Consider the following 16,787-nt stretch of genomic DNA (forward strand, 5'->3'; position numbering starts at 1 on the left):
TTGGCTCCTGGGGGTTCTCGCTTGGGTTCTCTGACTCTCCCTTGGGGTCATTCTTGCTCTCTCCCTGGTTTGATTCCCTGCTTGGTCTTGGCTAGTCCTTTGTGCCTTACCTGGGTACTCTTCACCTACCTTACCTGGGTACCCTTCGCCTGCCTTGCCTGGGTGCCCCTCGCCTGCCTTACCTGGGTACCAGCTCCTGGCTTACCTTACCTGGGTACCAGCTCCTGGCTTGCCTTACCTCGGTACCAGCTCCCCGCTTGCCTTATCTTGGTACCAGCTCCCCGCTTGCCTTACCTGGGTAACAGCTCCTTGGGACTTCTTCCTGAATTGACTCTACATCGTGCTGGATTCTTTTTCTAAAGTCCTACTACCTGCCTACCTGGATTACAGAATAAGTGACTTCTTCAATCTTCAACTCAACCACCTTGGACTTGTCTTCACGTCTCTATCTGAAGTACCATCTACCTTCCCTGTCAGTGCTTGCACTGTTCTGATGTCACGTAAATCCGCAGGGAAGTGTATCCGTGGCGTTAGGAGTTGGTCCCCATCCATCCCTGCACCTTTAGGGCTGGGTGGGGATTGCTTCCTTGCGTCATCTTTTATTCACCCTGCTCACGGATCAACCAGTCTGGCTTCTTCAGTGCGAACATCTCCTGGAAACATAGGTACGCAGCGTCCACGTGACGCACACCTTAACAATGTGGCTTCGACTAAACTCAGGGAAAAAAAGAAGTTTAGCTTTTGCTTGGTACCACACGGTACTTCTTCCCGATTGATTAGTTCTTGGCTAGTAGAGACTTGTTTGGCGATGTGACTGCATCAGATATGGGTGACATTGTTATTTCTGACCATGCATATGTGATCTTAAAGTTAGATCGTACACAATGAGATAGGAGACCAGATCATCAATGGAGATTTAATACACGATTGCTATTGGATCAAGATTTCATTAAGAAAATTGGAACAGAGATCTCATTAATCATTGAAGAAAATTTGGATCCGGTTGATAGACTGACAGCTGTCTGGGATGCTTTGAAACCCTTCTTACTCTGTAAAATAATTAGCTATGCTTCATATAAAAAGAAAGTAAATTAGACCGATTAAACAATTGGAATCAGAATACAAGAGACATATATCTGATCATACAGTCAATCGTTCTGTTGATTCCTTCTCGGAAATGCTCATTAGGTAAACTGATACACTATAAGGCAGAGAGAGATTTATTTTATACAAAGCAGGCTTTTTGAGAGCGTGGAAAACGGTCTGGGGCGTAATTAGCGGATAGATTGCGAGGCAGAGAGAAGGGGAAAGTACTTTTTATTAAAATAAGTAATGGCACACTTCTTAGGAAAAAAGAAGAGATCTGTAATGTGGTTAGAGAGTTAATGCTTCATTATATTATGAAGATGAAATTGTGAGTGAAGTTAACGTGGCTAGTTATTTAGAGAATATTTGTATCCCGGAGTTAAATGATAGGGATAGACTTCTTTTAGATGGAGAAATTTCAGTAGAGGAAATTATTGACTTGTAAAGGAATGACTAGACCCCTCCCCCTCATACCGAACGTAGTTAACTTGGTGGGGTGATGAATGCCTTCAAATGTTGCAGAAAACTAGAATTATAGTGCTTCGCAGCAAAGCACTTTAAAGGATTATTTAGTTAAGGAGTCAGAATAACATGAACAGTAGAGAATGTGTCAGGTAGTAAATGTTATGATATACTATCAAAGAATCTAAATCCAAATCAGTGCAGGTCCCAGGTTTTAGGAAAATTTGGGAAGGTCAGGCATTTCGTAATGAGGGCAGCTATTTTAGGTTTTATAACAAGGTCAGGCACTTTAAAATGGATACTTGGTTGAGCAGACAAAATGGTTGCTTTGTGCTAACTCACTCTCACCTCACTGGACAGTTTTCTATGAAGGGTTCATCCAGGGGACAAGGGAGGGGGCAAGGAGTGAGTAGAACTGGTTTAGACTAGGCTCGAGTGGCAGATTGGTCAGCCGAGTGGCAGATATGTCAGCAAATCACACAGTAGAAATAGGAACAGCTCATTGATCATGCCATATGAGTTAACAAATCATAGCTAGGAAGGGGCTGTCTTTATGACCAAACCATTACTTCACCTCCCGAAGACTGTATATAAGGCTGGGTAAACTTAGCAATTTGAGCAGAGTTCCAGAGATGTCCCTGAAGTATGAAGTGTATTGCCTGCTGGAAGAAAATAAACTGATGACTTCTGAAACCTGCCCGAGTCTCCTGCTTGTTCCAGATTCTCCTTTTTTTGACCCCAAGAGATGCCAGGCCCAGCAGATGGGGTGTTGGGACCCTCATGAACAGTTGGCGAGCCAGCCACTTGTCCTGAGCTGATGTCTCCACGACTGACTGAAACAGGAAGATGGGGTAAGCCATTTTATCAGACATGGATAGGGGAGTAAGAATGAATTAGGAAGGCAGATGGGGGGAAGGGCAAACTGCAGTTGCCCCAGCCAGTAGAAGAGAAGGGACTTGCAGGCATAATAGCATGGCAGAAGGACTTGGCACTAGGCCAGTGAAGGGGATTATTTATTGTTGGCAAACTTCCAAGAATAATTATTTCAGTCTTTTTTTGGAAAACTTCAAAAAGTCTAGAATTGAGTGAAAAGTTGAGGGTCTTCAAAAATGTTTAAATTAATTATTTAAAAATCCATGTTTGGGAGAAACATTATAGATTTTTCTTTCAATTTTTCAAGAAAAAATTAAAAGTCACTTTTGAAAGACAACTCTTAGGAAAATGATTTTTTGAGGTAATGTTTTAACGGCTTTCAGAAACAACTTTAGTCACTCATCGGGAACCCCGCTTAGAAATTTATTTTGAGATTATTTGTTTACTCTCTTTTCAGACACAAGATTTACCAATTGTAGGGAACCACCCTAAGATTTTTTGGGGAAAAGTAATATTTTTAAGTAAAGTATAAGTAGGTTAGAAAAGGTGACAAAAAATGGGAATTAACTCAAGACGTTACGCGTCAAGGAGTTATTGAGAAACTTGACTTGGCGATGCTGAGCAAGTAAGAGACATTGTGAGGGAGGCTATGATAAGAGAATACACACGTGTCCTAGGCTTTAAAGAGCGTTAGAAGACGTTTGAACCCATAGCCCCATAGCGGGATACTAGGAGACAGTCCCACTTAAAGGTGGTTCCAAAGGGGTTAACTTACATTCCAATCAGAGCAACTTTTAGAAGGCAAGAACATATCTTAGAAGAAGACTGTTAGAGGAAAATATATGTGGCCGGCCGAGTGTGTTTGTTGTCTGTTTTGTTTATGTGTTGTGTTTCATGTCACATGTGTGCACTGTACATTTTTGTTTATGATTTAAGACAAGAGAATGCATTTTTTAGTTGATTTAAAAATTTGACATTAAGCCAGAAATTAAAAGTAATTAAATAGAAACAAGAATGAGATCACCATATATTATAGATCAAAGTAGACATATATACGTTGTTTTTATGTTGATAAAAACAAAACTTAGTGAAACAAATGAAAAATAAACTTGGAAGAAACTGCCTCCCTTTAAGCCTTTATAAGAAATTAAAACCCAGCAACTCTGGAGTTAATTCTTAGATTTACTAAAACTAGACAAAGTGATTCATGATATGCACTCAATACGGCAAAAAATGTGTTAATTTTGATGGAAATAAGTAGCTGAAAGATAAGGCTGGAAGTGGAGTTTTAAATAAAATGATGAATGCAAGTGTGCAGGCATCTAAAAAAGCTCTGTGATAGAGAAATACCAGCAGACAGAAGGTTAAAACATTTATATTTATGATGTTAACATCTTCAAGGGCTTGAAAAATGTCCAACGGTATAAAACTGTATTGGATTTTCTTTTAAAAAAAATCGAGATAGGTTGTGTAGCCACAGAAAAGGAAGCTGTAATTGTGCTAGAAAGCTCCAGTAAAGTAAATGAGATTTATTGGTTTTAATTGCGCAGCTGACAGTTGGCTAAGATGAGGTCCGCACTAAAGCGATCTACGCAGTTAGATGTGATGACTTATGTTCACAGTGGACGTCTTTGGAATGGAATGTAGTTCAGAACTGTGCATGAAAAACATGACATTGAGTAATGGTTAACTTAATAGATAAGAGTGAAGCAAGTCTGTTTGAAGAACAGAGCAAGGTAACTTTTTATGTGAATTAATGGGCATTTTTAGAACTAAGGAGAAGTGGCTAAGTTGAAGTTGAAAGCCATGCTGACACAGTGTTTGAACAATCACAGAAACAAAGATGGAAGCTTCATCTTTTTTGAATACTTGATGCATACACTATGCCTCATTGTGAGGCAGTGCTTTGATTATCTTAGGCTAGCTGGCAATAATTGTTTTGATAGATGCATGATTTGAGAAATGCCATGAGATATGAGGTCTAAATAAAATGAATTTTCAGTTTGCGCTATGATCAGAGAAAAGGTGCCCAGGAGCATACAATTTGAGAGAGGGGTAGCTGAGATTTAAATTGTGTTTTTATGTGCAGAATACAGCAAAAAGCAGGCCAATGTGCTAATAGATGGTACTTGGACCAAGCAGAGTAAATTAGTTATGGGAAGTGACAGTAATATATGAGAAAATGCATTATTTGACAAACGTTTTTTGAGCTAAACACAACGAATTTGGGAAAAATATTAAAATACAGTTTAAAAAGAAATATGAAAGCATTTAAGGAAAATGATAGCAACTGTATCATCATATGTGGACATCCATGAAGATGCACTGACATAAGAACAGACACACAAACACACATGCGCACACACACAGACACATATACAAATGTATGGAAATATAATTAATCCGTTCACCATGTCCACATGTCCATGCACATTTGCAAGCATTCAATAACGAGTGCACAGAAAGTGTTTTATATTTCATCTAAAATTGGAAATTGTCATAGACAATAGTTAATCCCTTTTGAAAAAAAAAGGGAGATGATCAGTTTTAGATGCATTTGGATCTCGGGCGCCAGAATCACTGGCTCAGCTAGAACAATTTAGAAAGTAACCTCATGATGAGAGCGAGGAAGTTGCCACCTCATGTGAGTAGAATTGAGATCATTGCCAGGTAGAAAGCGATGCAGAGCCATTGCCCTCGCTATGGACAGACAGATAATGAGAAATGAGAATGAGTTTGGGGCTTCATTGTTTCTATTGCTAGAGAAAGGGCGAACCAGATCACAGTATGTACCTTTATCCCAGATGAGTAAGAGTAACTTAAGGCGCAAATTCCCAAGTTTTTGACTTCTAGTGCTGAGAAGTGGATACATGTACTAGAAAAAGTGTCAGCAAGAGGCACATTAGCTACAGAAGACAGCAAAGGTCTTCTAGCTGTGGGGACAAAAAACTGATGACAGTTGGTCAAAGGTAAGACTTTTAAGCATTACCGCTCATAATGGAGTGCTGTGTATACAATAAAAGGGCGGTAGGCTTGAAAGCGTTTACAGCGCTATGTCCAGACACGCCAGATGGGGGAGCTATCAAAAATGCCAGAGGCTGTCAGAGCTCATGCTGATGCAGCCTAAGGAATTACTGGGCCTCGAAATAAGGCCATGATTAGAGATGCAGTTGACCATTGTGCATTAAGTGCAGGCTTCTGCAAGAAAAGAATTGCAAGAAAAATAATGCTGGGAAAGTGAGAAAAAAAATTGTTGAACACCACTGAAAGGGCACTGTGAATAGTGGAGGCAAATTGAATTCACAGTAAATAAGCAATCATGCCGCAGATAAAGAACCAAAGGCAGCTTGATCAAGGTAATAATGGATCAGTACCATGAGGTAGGGGAGGCTTCTAGGATAGAGGCATCCAAAATAGTTAGGGAAATTCTCAGAGAAACCCAGGTGGGTTTCAAAATATTCAGAACAATAATCAAAATATGCAGGATGGACAAGTTAGGAGACCTCCTCATATGCATTGCACATGAGGCATTTTAGAACATTTTTGCACGCATGTGTAGAAGCCAAAGATCCATGCAGAATGAACAATCCTCAAGAAGGGGGACAGCACACCCCCTAGTGTACAGCTCACAAATCAAGGAGGGGCTTCGATGAATGAGAGAAGGAATACTGAGTAGATTCTGGTTCAAGAATGATCAAACTATGTTGAGGAAATATTCTTTTTGCCATATGCAAATGGAGTCAATATAATGAATGTACACATGCAGACACTCATTTATTAGGGTGGGCCTCTTGCGCGCTACAGGGGGATTTTTGGACCCAGTCATAAGGGGTCACTCCCCTTGTGAATAGAGATTACAGCCGTTGAGTATGCCATTATGAGGGCTGACAGTACAGTGATAAAATGTGTTTATTTTATGTATTTGCATTTTGTAAGCGCTCACACAGCCCAGGGGCATCAAGGCGCTGAATGATTTTGTGACATAATGTGTTGAACATGTAGGGTTGTTTTTTTTCTGGTTAGGAAAACCTCAGGGTACGATGGTATCGCCAAGGGCTACTGCCTATGAGGGGATTGTGTTAAAACTGATGATCAAATAGTCAGACATAAAAAAGAGAATTCTGCCAGGGGTGCAATAGAAATCACTGGCAGAAACTGAGCAAGCTCATGGTTGTTTGTGTTTTGAGGAATTTTATGATGAACCCTCAAGGGTAAAGGAAGAAATAGTGACAGCGGGAGAGATTCTCTTTTCTAACAGTTCTTTGAGAATCAACCAGGGTAATAGACTTAGAGATGCAGGTATCGCTGGGTTAAAGAACACGACTAATGGAGAGGGTTGAGTTATTGACAAAATATATGCCTACCGTCTTGCTTTTCGTCATAGGCTGCTGAATTAGTGGCGCTGATTGTCACGCCAGAGAAATCTTGCAGACCCGGAAGGAATGGTGTACAGTGACCCGCCTATGTGACATCGACAGTACACGCAAAACTAGCATGTTGGAAAAGGAGAAGTGACCTCCGAGTGGGTGTCACTCCTGTTTAGGACACAGCGTTATTGAATAAGACCCATGGGAGCGAGCACTGCAACTCCCAGTAGTCATTATAGTAGGGTGATAGGATAGCTATACTGTTTTGAGTACGTCAATAAAAAAGAACCACACCGCAATGTGTGCAATGAATGGTTCGGTTTGAATAAAGAAGAACATGTTGCATGTTGTGTGTTGTATAAGTAAAGTGCACCGTACATAAAATGTACTCACTGCAGAAGTTAAGTACAAATAAGTCCACCTGAAGATTTATCAATATGCAAAACACAGAATACATAGAGACACTTAGGAATAAAATGTGTTAGCCTAAAGAGAAGAAATGCCTTCACAAAAACAGAGGAATGCATGCATTTATAGTAGGACAGCCTCACAGGGGGGCATGATGCATTTAGCATTGTTATTGGCGCTACGTTTTAAAGGTGCCAAGAATTAATATTGCAAAGAAAGAACAATTTTTGGTATAGTGGTAGACATTGGGACTGTATGTCCATGCAGAAATACAGAAAGGTGGTGAATGAATATTAGAAGATTGAAGGGGTTTTAAAAAAAAAACTATGAATGTAGTCTTTGTTTAGTAAGAAAGTAGCAATCTCTAGAGTAGAGTGTGTCATGACTAACTATGGTGTTGTTGCAACACGCACCTGCCAGTGATTCAGGAAAGGACTGGATGACAACGCCTAAGTATGATGATGTTGTTTAGGTAATCAAAGAAAAGTGTGTTTTGTTTTGTTCTGAGAAGTGCACCATTTGAGCATGGTTACATCCATAGTGGTATACGTAGGGCAAAAAGGCCCGATAAGATATTTCCATTAGCGATCAAAGGTTTTTATTGTTGCGACAAAAGCGAAGTATTATGGATAATTGTGTGACCTAGTGGAAAAGTGATGGAAGTATATGATGAATTCAGTTTCAGTCTATGGATATTTATGAGGAAAGAGGGGGGACATATGACCTCTGTGAAATTAGAGACAACCATAAAGTAAGGAAACATGGCTAATGATTAGGGAGTGAATAATAAAAATGGACCATAAAGGACAGTAATGGTTCTCATAAAAAGGTTTAGGTTGAGTAGCGTCACAAATGACGGTATACGTAAATAGGTTTTAATGGCGTATGAAGTGATGCTTTCTTAAGGGCATCACACATTAAAAGGAAAGAAAAAATGTTTTAGTATACATGACAATAATGTAACAAGCACCCAGCATAAATGAAAAAATATTGGAAAAAGTGTGAAAACATTGGGTAGACTTTGGGCCTTTTTGGCATAGGTCGAGAAAAATGAATTAGGAGAAGATAAAACATAAATAATATATTCAAAACAGTAAAAAAGTAAGGAGCTCAGTTTAAAAAATGGACGCCATTTGGATGAAAAAAAAGAAAAATATATCAATAAATAAATAATTAACGATGTGAAAACTGAATGAAGAAATGATTGGATGAATAAATAACTGGATAGGGAATTAAATAAGGAACACAAAATAACAGCACCAATGTGGATTCCAAGCTGACATTGAACGTTTTCTCCGAGCAATAAAAAAGTCAGGAAATAATGGAGAGTGAAAAAAAGAGAAATGTCTGCATGGCCTTAAATAGGGCGAAAAGAAAAAGAGGTAAGTACTGGTTCACACTACAAGGGTGTGGACACATTATTGATTGTCGTAAAGAGTAAGAGGATCCAGGTGAGTAACAGAAAAAGATGTAGATAAAGACACAGTGTCTTCAGGTGTGTAGCCATTTCCCCAAAATAGGTGCAATCAGGTGTGAAAAGAGTAGAAAATAGATGAAAGCATGGCCGCTTCAGACAAACGCAGAACATAGAAGTCAAATTGAAGGTGGTGTTACGCTCACCTGGCTCCCACAGGGGCGTCGATCTGAACTGGACAGCTGCAGTCTCCACCAATGTGACGCGTAGTGCCGAGATGACGGACTGGACTGGCCCAGCTAGCTTCGTTTGCTTGGCCCGTAGGAATATTCTTCTGATGTTTTGAAAAGATGAGCTCTCCATCCTGCATTGAGCGCAGTGGTGTGTAGATAACAGTTGCTTCACTGGCTCGAAGGAATTGGTGAGTTCCAGAACAATATTGATTCTGAGATTCCCGGCAAGATGCCGTAAGTATGAAGTTCGTAAGAGTTCAAATGTCTGACTTTCACTCTTGTCCGATTCCTTGCAGGTTGCAGCTTGACCCTAGCGAAGAGTTCCTTGTGGCAACCGGTAATATTCAGGTAAGGATTTGTATTATCCAACACAGTTCGATAAAATAATGTCAATATGTAACCTGTTGCTTTATCCCTTATTCAGGCGCTGAGAGAAAGTATGAAGTCTCGGGGGATAATGCCTCTGGCGGTAAAATCAGGTAAGTCTATTGTGGTGAGGAGGTTTCCCCTTGTTTGTCCCTTTGTTTCACCTTGCTGTCCTTTTGTTTCCCCTTAGGGGCTGGGGTTCGGCGAGGATGCAGTGGAAGCTGCGCCGACCCGTGAAGAGGAATAGTACCCCCGGTGGTAAAATCAGGTAAGTCTATGGGGGGTAACTATGTTGCGTCTGTGTATTCCCTTGGCTCACCTTGCTGTTCTTGTCTTCCCCTTAGGTGCCGGAGTGCTGCGGGAACATGCAGAAGGATGCGGTGGAATGTGAATCAGGTAAGTTTTAATCTATGAGCCTGGCGCCTATGGCGCCAGGACTGACTCTCCATATGAGCCTGGCGCCATAGATGCCAGGACTTCACCCAAATAGCCCCTAGCAGGGGTTGTTGGGCTTGCTTGGAATAACTTGATGCCTGCTTCCGGGGTTGCTGGACTTGGTCTGGGTCCCCCGGGGTAGGCATCATGACAGCACTCCCCCCCAAGGCCCCTCCTAAAGTCGTTCTTCCCTGTGGTTTCGGTTTGTCTGGGAAATTCCGGTGGAATTTTTTTACCAATCGGGGTGCATGAACGTGGTCACTAGGTTCCCATGACCTTTCCTGTGGTCCGTAACCTTTCTAGTCGATTAAATAAAAAAATTTTGACTTTATCAGCTTGGAGTCCAGGATGTTCTTAACTTCAAATTCGGGTTCCCCATCTACAAGGATGGGGTCTGGTGGTTTGGTTAGTCTTGTCCCTGGTTGCACTGGCTTCAAAAGTGACACATGAAAGACGGGTGAATTTGCATATTAGCAGGTAAGTCCAACTTGACAACCACCGGGTTGATAATGGCCTTAATAGAGTAAGGTCCCAAATATCTGGGGTTAAAGGTCTGTGTTCCCTTTAGAGGTATATGTTTTGTGGCCAACCATACTTGGTCCCCTATCTGGTATTGTTGAGTATCACTTCTATGCCGATCAGCATCTTTCTTGTATTTTTCTTTCGCCTTTTTTAAATGTGCAGTTGCTTCCTTAAAGGCTTGTGTAATCGTAGCGTGCAGATGGTCCACTGCGGGCATTTCTAAGTGTTGGGTTGAGTCAAGGTCTGAAGTTCGAGGATGGTGCCCATAAAAGGTATAAAAGGGGCTTTGTCCAGTTCCAGAATGTACTGAATTATTGTATGCATATTCGGCGATCCAAAGAATGTCTTTCCAATTAGTCTCAGTATGATGTAACATACAACGCAGGTATTTTTTCGAGAGTCTGGTTGGTCCTCTCCGTTTAACCGTCGGTTTGGGGGTGGTGACTCATCGATAACCTCACATCGATTTGCGCCAATTGACAAAAATGTTTCCAAAAATGTGAAATGAATTGACTGCCCCGGGCAGAGACCAATACGGACGGAAATCCGTGAATGCAAACAATGTTTTCGAGGAACTCCTTGGCCAGGATTGAAGCTGAAGGTAATCCCTTTAAAGGAATAAAGTGGGCCATCTTGGAAAGAAGATCCACAATAACTAGAATGGTGGTAAATCCATTGTATGGGGGTAGATCAGTAATAAAGTCTAACGATAAGGTGTGCCATGGTGTAGGCGGAATGTCTAAAGGTTGTAAGAGTCCAGCTGGTTTTTTCTTTTGACTTTTGTTTTGGGCGATAAATGCCACAAGACATCACAAATGATTTAATATCCTTTTGCCAGGTTGGCCACCAGAATTGTTTCTTAATTTTAGCTTCAGTTTTTGGAATACCTGGGTGCCCCTCCATTAGGGTATCATGATAACGGGAAATGACTAGCTCTTGTAGTTCCTTGTGTGGCAGAAATAGCCGCCCTTTGTAATAAGGCAGGTCATTGGTGACAGAGTAGTCTGGGCCTTTCTTTACCCAGTCCTGCAGGGCTGTAGGATCAAAGAGTTGCTGGATCTTTACCTGAATGTCCTCTAGTGTCTGTAGAGTAGTCATGCCAAGGATCCTTTGTTCGGAAATTATAGGTACTGGTTCTGGGTTCACTTCTGCCTCTCCCATCCATATTTGGGATAAGGCGTCTGCTTTACCATTCTTACAACCTGGTCGATAGGTTATCACGAAATCGAACTCGGCAAAGAACAATGCCCATCGGAGTTGGCGTGACGATTGGGCCTTGGCTGTCTTTAAATACTGTTAGTTCCGGTGATCACAGTAATGGTATGCCTGGCACGGAGTGCCGCCAAGCCTTCAAGGCGGATTTAATGGCTAATAACTCCTTGTCGGTAACCGCATAGTTTAACTCGGGTGCCGAGAACTTTCGGGGTCAAAATGCTACTGGGTGAAGCTGTCCTTTTGAGACAGGACAGCTCCCATGGCTAGACTGGATGCATCAGTTTCCACTATGTATGGAAGTTCAGGGCGCGGGTGCTTTAATACAGGTGCAGACGTGAATTTCGCTTTCAGCTCTTGGAAGGCAGTTTCAGTTTCTTCAGTACACATAAAGCGTTTATTTTTTCGCAAGAGTGCTGTGATGGGATGTACAACATGTGAAAAATCTGGGATGATGAATCTGCAATAGAAATTGGCAAAGCCGAGCATGCTTTGTACTCCTTTAACTGAACTTGGTGATGGCCACTTAAGGATTGCGTCCACCTTTCGTGAGTCCATTCAGATTCCTTTTGGGGTCAGGATAAACCCAAGGAATTCAACTTCTGTGGCATGAAAAACAAATTTTTCCAGTTTTGCATATAGTTTGTGCTGGCGCAATTTCTCAAGGACTGCAGTATTGGAAGGCTGCTGGTGCATTGCACAACCTGAAAGGCATCACCTGGTATTCGAATAACCATACTTAGTGCGAAAAGCAGTTTTCCATTCGTCGCCCTCTTTTTCACGTACCAGATGGTATGTCCGGGGATCTAACTTAGTGTATATGCAAGCATTCTTCACTTGATCTAGTAGCTCAGGGATCAGAGGCAATGGGTATCGGTTCTTAACAGTTATCTGGTTCAATGTGCGGCAGTCTATGCACGTTCTGAGGTCACCTTCCTTTTTGGGCACGAAGGTTTAAATAGCCTCCAAAGTAGTCCCAGGTAAGTATTCCTCCCCAGCCCCACCCAAGTAAAAAAATAGTCCCTAGGTAAAGTAGTCCCTTCCAAGCCTCTTTTGGCTTGGAGCTCTTGCAGCATGGTCTGCATCAGGTAAGTTTTGCAGCCTGGTCTGCATCAGGTAAGTTTTAATCTATGGGCCTGGTGCCTATGGCGCCAGGACTGACTCTCCATATGAGCCTGGCGCCATAGATGCCAGGACTGCACCGAAATAGCCCCTAGCAGGGGTTGTTGGGCTTGCTTGGAATAACTTGATGCCTGCTTCCGGGGTTGCTGGACTTGGTCTGGGTCCCCGGGGGTAGGCATCATGACAGGTGGGTAACCATTTTCCTATTATTGTGGAGTGTATAAAGATATTTATTCAGAATAGGCAAACACTGTAGCTATATGATCTAATATGAAGGCACGTAGTAAGAATTGGTGCCATAGTCTAGAAAAACAGGGGTAGGATAGGTTAGTCTAGTGGGGTTAGGGAGGGAATTATGTTTCTGGTTGTCTCAACAGGATGAAAGCAAAGCACAAAAGAAAAGACCATGGTTGAACGCAATCGGGAGAAAAGATGGAGAAACAAAGACATGAACTATTTACAGCTGAGCAGCAAGAACGTTCTGCTAAGTGGACGAAGAACGTTTAGCTGAGCAGAGAAAAAGGCTAAAGTATAGGCCTAAATTTTGTACAGGTCCGGTAAACAAGTTTGTTCTTATGTGCACCACCGAGTCGGAGGAAGCCATGAAATTAAATGAGCTGAAGGAAGTGAGAGATGATCTTATATAAACATTTTTTGTTAGTAGCAAGGAGAAAGGGTTTAGGGTCGGAAGAAACATGACCCCCTTGCCAGTCCCCGAATGACTTTTTGTCTCTCTGTTTCGATTATTAATAGAGAACAGGGACCCCTGATGAAAGCTGTCCTTGTCTGCTACAGATGCGCCTAGAAGATGGGAAAAGAAGAAGCCGCCCTTCTTTTAATGTCTTTTTTTCAATGTGTTTATTTGTTGCTTGTTATTTTTGTATCCCTGGTTTGAACGTGTCGACCTAGGGGGTAGATGTGTCCCTCGAAACACAAATGATGTGTGTAAAAAGAAAGCCTAGCTAAAACATAATGATAAGAAAATGAATGAGATAGGCAAATGCATTTATGGCCTAAAAATATTATGAAAATGAAAAATGTTTTTATAAACAAATCAGGTTCCAGCAGGCTGACCATACAGTAGAATATGTATAAAAATTGAGAGAATTAGTAGCTATAATACACCATAAAACAAAACATGTTGGATATAGTTTGTCTAGGTGGCAGGAACGACCCGAAAAATGTTTTAAACATAGTTTTTCTAGGAGGTAGGGATGTTCCCGAAAATGTGTATATGTAGTTTGTTTAGAAGGCAGGTGAAGTTTGCCAGAATACGCAAACAAGGGTTTTAAGGGGATGGGCAGAGGAAATGTATGAATAGTAGAGATATATTTATTTTACAAAGTAAACTCATTCAGTTTTATATTACAGATGGACAACGAGGGACCTATATGACCCAGACAATTGGCTAACTACAAAAGCAGAGAGAAGTTACTGAGGAACCCAAATACATGCCCAATTTCGTTCGAAATTGTTTTCTGCAAAAAAGACTCCCCCATCCTTGTGTTCCCTTACTAAAGTGTTCCCATTCCCCTGTGGACATTTAATGGACATACTGCTAATGCACTATGGAAAAAGAGACACTACAAAGTGGAAGAACTGGCTGATGAAAATAAAGGGCTGAGAACCTGCTGCAAAACAGCTCAAAAAGGAGGAAAAAAAGTCGACAGGACACAGATGGTCCCCAGATTCCAAACCGAGATGAGCCGGGTGGAAGATTTAACTGTGAAAAGAAAAAATGAACTTTCTGCATTTGAAAAGATGTATGGGCAAGACAATGGGAGCAAGGAATGATGTCGTGGGGTGGGAGTAGCAGAAAAGATGTGGACAATGAGCCGCGATATGTCTAAAATGTATGCAGATAATGGGCTGTTTGGTTACCTCAAGTATTGACTATCTCTCAAAAAAGGCAAAACGGCTGTGAAATTATCTGAGGCATATAGTTAGCTTAGAGTAAACTGGGGAATGGAGATAGGGCTCAAATAAAAGTAAATAAAAGTAGTGTTAGGCACACATACATGTTTTAGACTAGGAGAGTATAATGTGTTAGTACTGACGTTGTAGAAATGTGTTAGGATACCTCTTAGATTAAAGAAAATGACCTGTAGAAAAGGTTGATTAGGTCAGAAATGTATAGGTACATGAGAATTGAGGAGGGTGGACATGGGCGTGGTTGTAAGTATTGAGTAAATAACTAAATACTGTTCAGATGGGGAGTGTAAAGGAATGACTGGACCCCCTAACCCTCAAACCGAACGTAGTTAACTTGGTGGGGTGATGAATGTCTTCAAATGTTGCAGAAAACTAGAATTATAGTGCTTCGCAGAAAAGCGCTTTAAGGGATGATTTAGTAATGGAGTCAGAATAACATGAACAAGAGAGAATGTGTCAGGTAGTAAATGTTATGATATACTATCAAATAATCTAAATCCAAATTAGCGCAGGTCCCAGGTTTTAGGCAAATTTGGGAAGGTCAGGCATTTCGAAATAAGGGCAGCCTTTTTAGGTTTTATGACAAGATCAGGCCCTTTAAAATTGATACTTGGTTGAGCAGGCAAAATGGTTGCTTTGTGCTAGCTCATTCTGACCTCATTGGACCTTTTTTTATGAAGGGTTCATCCAGGGGTCAAGGGAGGCAGCAAGGAGTGAGTAGAACTGGTTTAGACTAGGCTCGAGTGGCAGATGGGTCAGCCGAGTGGCAGATAGGTCAGCAAATTACAAAGTCGAAATAGGAACAGCTCATTGATCATGCCATATGAGAGTTAAGGAATCATAGATAGGAAGGGGTTGTCTTTATTACCAAACCATTACTTCACATCCCTAGGACTGTATATAAGGCTGGGTAAACTTAGCAATTTGAGCATAGTTCCAGAGATTTCCCTGAAGTATGAAGTGTATTGCCTGCTGGAAGAAAATAAACTGATGACTTCTGAAACCTGCCTGAGTCTCCTGCTTGTTCCAGAGTCTCCTTTTTGCGACCCCAAGAGATGCCAAGGCCCAGCAGTGTTGGGACCCTCATGAACAGACTCTATGGGGTTAATGTCCTCTGGCAAATGTCCAGGGCCAGATGGATTCCCAAACAAATTTTACTCTGCGTTTAGTGCATCACTAGCACCCTTTATGGTTGATCTGTTTCCATAAATTATTAACTCAGAACAGATGGCCGATTCCATGAAAGCAGCAGTGATATTTGTGATCCCAAAGCCGGGGAAAGATCATTCAATATGTGAAAAATATAGACCAATATCTTTGTTAAATGCAGATGTTAAACATCTGACAAAGATATTCACTGTAACACTCAACCCTGTATTGGCGAAAGTGATCCATCAAAACCAGAAGGGGTTTGTCTCTGGTAGAAATAGTTTTGATAATTTGAGAGAACCTTTAGATGTAGTACATTTAAAAGGCAATTCACCCGATCCTTACACCACAGTTAGGGTTGATGCGGAAAAAGCATTTGATAGGATAAGTTGAACATTTCTACGGCAAGTGTTGCAAAAAAGCAATTGTGGATCTTGCATATTAAAACATTTTAATACATTATATAGAAACGCTGAGGCAACGGTCTTGGTGAATGGCTGTCTATCCGGGGTATTTTTCGTGGTACCCAACAAGGTTGTCTCTGTCACCTCTCTTATTTTATTTATTTTTTTGAACCCCTAGCTATCTCTATTAGAGAAAATGTTGATATTAGAGATGTGTCGTTGGGTGACTGCATCTCCAAGGTGCTACTGTATGCAGATGATCTTTTAGTTCTACGTTCTGACCCTGAATCATCATTTAAAGAGTTGGTTTCAACTTTACAGAAATGTGGCCGAGTATCCAATTATAAAATGAATGTGTCTAAGACACTGATTTCTCCTATATATCCTACATGTCACCGAAACCAATTGGGAGTTGAATGAGAGATATGGGCAGACAATGGTTTCAAATATTTAGGTATACATATCTCTAGGCAAGTTAAAACCCTATTATCTTATAATATATGCAGCAAACTAGCAGACATATCCATATTGTGTTTAAAATTGAGCAGGCTAAATCTGACATTGTTGGGCAAAATGAATGTTATCAAGGTGACTCTCCTCCCAAAACTGCTTTATAATTCTAGTATGCTCCCACTTCCATTAACAGGCAAATTCATGACAGATACAAAATTCTGAGATTTCCTATGGGGAGAGGGAGGCAGACGCAGAATCCCTAGAGACGTACTAATGAAGCCAGTGCGCATGGGAGGATTTGATTTCTCCAATATTGCTTCATATCACAGAGCCTTTTCTTTGCGCACAA

At 41.2% G+C, this 16,787-nt stretch overlaps 1 long non-coding RNA gene across 1 annotated transcript; it reads left to right on the forward strand.

The window, feature by feature from the left end:
- The first annotated feature begins 2,188 nt into the window (after positions 1-2,188).
- LOC138521015 (uncharacterized) lies at positions 2,189-15,438 on the forward strand. Its single transcript, XR_011282914.1, has 2 exons — positions 2,189-2,399; positions 13,872-15,438. It is a non-coding gene; the product is annotated as an uncharacterized lncRNA (long non-coding RNA).
- The last annotated feature ends 1,349 nt before the right edge of the window (positions 15,439-16,787 follow it).

The sequence above is a fragment of the Ambystoma mexicanum genome, chromosome 1q (genome assembly GCF_040938575.1).
Source record: "Ambystoma mexicanum isolate Mex_15411 chromosome 1q, UKY_AmexF1_1, whole genome shotgun sequence".
Taxonomy (NCBI): domain Eukaryota; kingdom Metazoa; phylum Chordata; class Amphibia; order Caudata; family Ambystomatidae; genus Ambystoma; species Ambystoma mexicanum.